We start from the raw sequence: 6,237 nt of genomic DNA, 5'->3' as shown, positions 1-6,237 counted from the left end.
ATGTGTTTTGGGGGGGTCATGTGTGGTCCATGGGTTTCCCAACCCTGGCTTGTCTTCACATGAGCTCTGCCAGAAGAAGGAACAAGTGACAACATGTCTTACACATGGCTACCATCTTGGTTTTTTTGACCACATCTTGTGGACACCCTGTGGACATTGTCTCCTCACAATGTTGTGATTGATTCTGTGCCATCAAGTCATTTTCGACTCCTAGCAACCACATAGGTAGATTTTCTCCATGACGATCTTTAGGTCTCCCAATGGTGCACCCACAATGTTGTAGAAAGGATAAAATAAGGCTAATTCCATGTACAAAATTCCAGAGTTACTTCAAGTCATGCTCTCCTTAAGGTCTTTGGAGAAAATAATATGGTGGTTCTCAGCAATTCACTGATGATGATGATGATGATGATGATGATGATGATGATGATGATTCCGGGGCATCCATCTATGTTCAAGGCTTGGTACACTGGCAACAGACAGACGTTGTTACCCCAGACTGCAGCTTGCCATGCCCTGAGTAAGCCTGAAATCACCTGCCTGCAATTGTTTAATTTATTATTAGATTTGTATCCTGCCTATTTTGTCCAACTCAGAGTAGGCATACAATGCTCCTGCTTCTATTTTCTCCACAACCACCACCCTGTGAGGTGGGTTGGGGTAAGAGCTGGCTTCCATGCCTAAAGGAGGACTGGAACTCGCCATCTCCTAGTTTCGAATCCAGCACCTTTATCACTACACCAGACCGTGAGCAGCCTTCCCTTCCATGCAGGTGTGGCTCCTTCTGGCCTGCCATTGTGAGGAAGAGAAGCTGGAGGGGGGGAATTTGAACCCCATCTTGACAGGCTGTCCCATGACTTCTTTAATGAAACATTGCCATAGAAACTCAGCTTGTGTTGCTCTAAAGGGAAGCTCCCCCCACCCACAGCACCTATTTCCTTGTGAGATCATCCCAGAAAAAATGAATGAAAAAAGCATTAATTCCCTGCCCAGTTTTTTCTCTGCTCTGCACACTCTGCAGACAGGGGGACGGAGGGTGGATTTACAGGAAAAAGTTGCAGCACAATGAGATCACCTTCCATGTCTTTTTAAGTTATGTATCATCAGACAGACATACAAAGGGAGTCTGTCCTCTTGATAGGAATTTTGGAACTCCGTCATCACACTTTCAAATCCCGTCAGATCACTAGATTCCCACTCCCAGATTTGATGGCACCTGTAGAGAGTAAGGAAGGCGACCTTGATGGAAGTATGCAGGAACCGTTTCCTAGGCAAAAGGGGCTGAAACATGTTTTAAGCCCTGAGAAATGAGATAACATTTGGAAGTGACTCAGGCTGCCATCTCACTCATTCACATGGGTATAAGAAGTGGGAGGAGGTCTGGCCCAAGACTCGCAAGACTCGGTTAATTATAGCCAATCTCCGTAAAAGGAGTTTTAGCCTTCCAGTGGAATTGATTTCCTGGTCTGGTCTACCTCGTGGGGCTGACAGAACCTCAAGACTCACCAAGGGCTGAGATTTGCACCACTGGGAGGGGAATATGGTTTAGGGAATGCTGTCTTGGGTTGAATAGCCTTGCAGTGGCATCTCTTGGCCTGTGAACTGCAGGCAATTTATGTCTTTGGCCTTTGGGCTGATGGTTTGTATAGCTGCCCATCTCACATAAACGACTCTGGGTGGATCACCACAAGTAATATATGGCCGTAAACTCCCCCCACCCCTTTTTTTTGTGGCCTTTAGCTTCAGATAGGATATATTTGAATTTCTGTTTGGTTCTTTTGTTCTTGTTTTTAACTGGAAGTTAACTAGTTGGAGTTGCATGGTGAGTGGACAGTGATACAAAGTGAGTGGATGGATGGATGGATAATTGTCAGCCCTTGAAGGTAGGGCAGGTCAGGAAACAGACACCAGAAGAACTCCTGGATCTCTATTGTTATAGGGTATAAGAACAGAATCTTGAAAGCCTGACAGGGTTTTTCCGTCTTTTAAAGGGAATTAAGGTGGAGAACAAGCTTCTTCCTGTTCCCAGCTTTAGTTTTGTTAACTGTCACATTTCTTCTCCCAGGTTCTCTCTGAAGTTCTCTATAATAACAACACAACCTCTAGCAATTGTGCTGCTGACTGCGTGCAAGTTTTTATTTAGGCTTTCCACACCCAAAAGCAAAAAATAAAAACAAAACAAAGCCAAAAACCTTTAATCTCCCCAACATTCCCTTTTTTGGAAATCTCAACCTGACTCATGACTCAGGAGCATCGTTACATCACTGGATTGTCCTCAGTTGCTCTAAAAAAAAGAAAAGAAAGAAAATGCCATCCCAACCGCCAAGAAAATTGCCACTGGTTTTTGGATTTGGTGGACTTACACTTCCCACTGGCTTTTATCATGTTTGGATGGCCGAGGAGGGCTTTTTAGAAATATCTCAGCTTTGGGATTATGATTTATTGTGTCCAACCGAGAGTTTGAGATCAGGGTTTGTTGTTAAAGAATCCTCAAGGAGAATCAGTAAAAAATAATCTCAGGTTTGGACATTAGCCTGGTTGCCCTTGTCTGGTTTCTTTACTCACTTGTACGAATGGGAAATTACAGGTTGCTGATCCAGGGAGTCCTCGTTTAGTGACCACAATTGGGACCAGCAACTCAGTCGTTAAGCAGTGATCACTAAGTTGAAACCTCAACTGTACTTACGATCTGACTTCAGCTTTCCTTTGCTTTACAGACATGTGAAGGTTGTAAATGTGAGGATTGGTCGCAAAGTTACTTTTTCATCACTGTCATAACTGTGAATGGTTGCTAAACAAATACTACCTGTATTAATACACCGCTCACTCATGTTCTGATTTATTAAAACTTAACAAGTGGTTCATAGTGTTGTACAAACACAGCTCATGTTAACCTGCCACAGGAGGAAAAAAATCGACAGGAAGGTGTGCTGTGAGTTGGAGCCAGTCTTATGAATCCATGGCACCCTTGCTAAAAAGTTACTTAGGGTGAAACAAAGCTGAGAACCAGACTCTGCTCAGATATGGCTAAACTATAATCCTGAGCAGCCCCCAATCAAAATGGCCAATGTTGAAAAATGCTGGGAGTTGTAGTTCAATAGGATTTGAAAGGCTGCAGATTTCCCACTGCTGGATAAAGGGAAAGACACTGAATTTACATGAACAAATCAACTGCTATATAAAACTTATTTTGCTCTTCCATGATTTCTCCTATTTGCACAACTAGCTAAACAAACCTGAAAGATATGTGCTTGCCATGTTGTGCCATGCCTTGTGTAAGCCCACTATAACAAAGAAGTGTTATGGATTTGCCATATCCTAAACCAGGAATGGCAACAGCATAGGCTCCAGATGATTCGGACTACATCACCAGTCATTCAAGCCACCATGACTATCGGTGGAGGAAGGTGGCAGCTGCAATGCAGCATAGAAGTGTTGAGTTGTGTCTCCACTCCTCCATGCTAAAACCAGCCTTGAGAAAAAGGAGATCACACAGGCAACCTGTCCCCCCCATGTAGCATTTTCAGGGCAATTTTGCTTACAAGGCTAGAATGTTGGTTTATGAGGAGAACCTGTTCAATGCTGACCTCACTCTACTTTCTCGTCCAAGGTCAAACTCTACGTGAGTTTTAAGATCATTTCATAGCATAGGCCCTGTACATTTCTGTTCTTCTATTTCTTTTCTCATACTTGGGTTCTACAGACCCCCGAGAGAGAAGCTCACGAATTGGATTCCACCTAACGTCATATGCCTACGTGCCTGCAGAAGTTCTGCTTCTGCTGACTGAGGTGTGGTTGCTGTGGCAGGATGAATAAACAATTGCACCACAACTGAGAAACGATTATTGCACAGGGCTATGGCGTACAGAAGCCAGGTTGCTTGGTCTGAAGCAAGCTTCTATGAAAATGTCTGAGTAATCCAGTCTACCTCCAGGTGAAGAGATTGACTTTTGCGAGAACTGAACTCAGAGGTAACGTCTCCAGTGTCCACACGGCCATTTATTGATCTGCACTTTGTAGAATCAAGCTGCTGTAGCTATTCCAGCTAATAGGCAATCCAAAGGTGGGTTCTGCTCCATTGATTTCTTGCAGCTCAAACAACCTGGACCCAGCTGTTAAAGTAATTTGGATTTAATGTCTGATGATTTTGTCTGAATAAACAGAGAGCCCCTGATTGCATGCAAAAGTGATACCCTTCATTAGAAGCCCACATGAGATTCTTGGTCCACCACATGTAATAAAACATTCCTTCTGCTTCCTGACATTTCCAGCATCTATTGCTGTATGATTTATCTATCTTAGATATTATTGATGGGGTAGTATACCACCCATAAAACATTTTTCTACTAATTTTCCTTTAGATTTTAACTGGGTGTGCCAGTTTGGTCAGTGTGTATAATGTCTGGAACACATTTCTTCAGTCTATCAGCTAATATTGTAGTGCAAATCTTATAATCTACATTCAACAGGAAAATTGGTCTATATGTACTTTATATGAGATTGTCATAGGATTAGACAGCAAGAATAGCAGATTAAAGATTGTTTTCTATCTTTCTCACTCTTTGTCCTTTTCAAAAACTTCCATTGTGACTCCCACCAACCCCTGACTTTAAAAGTAGAACAGAGCAAAGGCAGAAAGTTTTGGAAAGACTTTTCCCCTTCTTGAATATTTTGGCATAAGTCTGGAAAGGAGTTGCTAACAAAACTTACAACTTTATGGAAAATCAAAGTATCTTCTCATGCCTTTCTCTTTCGTTATTTTCTATTAGACATGCAAGAAACAAAAGGAGCTGTCTTTGACCACAAAGCACAAACATGCAAAACATTTTCAAGAAAGAATGCAGCTTGCCAAGTGTACTTGTGAGGAAATTCCAGCCCCTTAATTAATATACAGCCTCTCAGCCAGGTGCGAGAGCAGAAAGAGATAAAAGATCTATTTCTGTCAAGCTGAAGAGGAAGAAGAAGTCAAAACGAAATGCTTGAGTAAAGAAAATGCTTGTTAGTCTAGACAATAAGAAAAACAGTCGTGTTGCTTTATACCTTAGCTACAGTAAATGTTATATTAAATTTTAAAGAACAAGTTGAAAAGAGAGTGTTGTGCTGTACGGTGTCACCTACTGGGACCAGGAGTCAATCCTTTTCTGTTGTGGCCCCAGCCCTCTGGAATATCATCCCTCAAAAGATCCACCAGGCTCCTACCAGGATTATGTTCCAAAAGACTTTGAAGATCTTACTGTTCTCCCATGCCTTGGGGTCGGGTGGGTGTTGAGCCCATCAGGTGGTTTTTTTGTTATATTGTATGCTTTTTCTGGACATGCATGGTTCTTCTTCTCCATTTTATGGGGATTTTCCCTTACTTTTTAAATCTTAAGCTGCCCATCTGGAGTCAGGCAACTTTTAAGTAGTTAAGTTGCATGCCTACACAAAATTCATTAATCAAGACATGCAGATCCTGTTGAGACAGTTTGGGTAAGAATTAAAGGAGACACACAAAAGTGACATTTGCTGTGGGACTTTATTATAGATCACCTGGAACAGTGGAAGATATGGATGAGGACTTTCTCATTTTCAAAGAGGCATGTGATACTGGTAATGGGAGATTTCAACTACCCTTGGATCGGCAGGAAATCTGATTCAGCCAGGAGTCAGAGAACTAACACATTCCTGCCCTTTCTTGCCAACAAATTCATTTGTCAGAAGATGGAGGAGGAAACACAATAGAGAGCAACCATCTCTGACTCAATCCTACCAACACTGAGTGTCTGTGGGTGTTGGGACCGCCCAGACCTGAGGATATTCCATCATTGACCTTAGATGGGATAGATCAATTTGGGGGTCTTCCTGGACTCACAGCTCCTGTGATGAGCAAGTGGCAGTTATGGCCAGGAGGACCTTTGCACAGCTTCCTCTAGTGCACCAAGTGTGCCCTTCCCTAGATTGGGGCACCCTTCAGTTAGTCTTGCCCTGGTCTCTCATGGCTTGACTGGTCCAGAATGCAGTGGTGTGGGTAGTGATGGGCATGACTCAGTATGCCCATGTAACACCTCTGCTTTGTGAGTTGCACTGGTTGTTGGTTTGCTTCTGGGTGCGATTCAAGGTGCTGGTCATTACCTATAAAGCCCTGCATGGCATAGGGCCAGACTACTTGAGGGACTGCCTTTCTCCCATAGTATCTGGCAGCACCTGATCTGGCAGGGTTGGCACGCTCCGGGTTCCTTCAGTTAAACAGTGCCATCT

The sequence above is a fragment of the Python bivittatus genome, unplaced genomic scaffold (genome assembly GCF_059951505.1).
Source record: "Python bivittatus isolate LINGU-HERP-01145 unplaced genomic scaffold, Pbiv_v1 ctg000690_np1212, whole genome shotgun sequence".
Lineage (NCBI taxonomy): Eukaryota > Metazoa > Chordata > Lepidosauria > Squamata > Pythonidae > Python > Python bivittatus.
Note: the sequence above shows the minus strand (reverse complement) of the source record.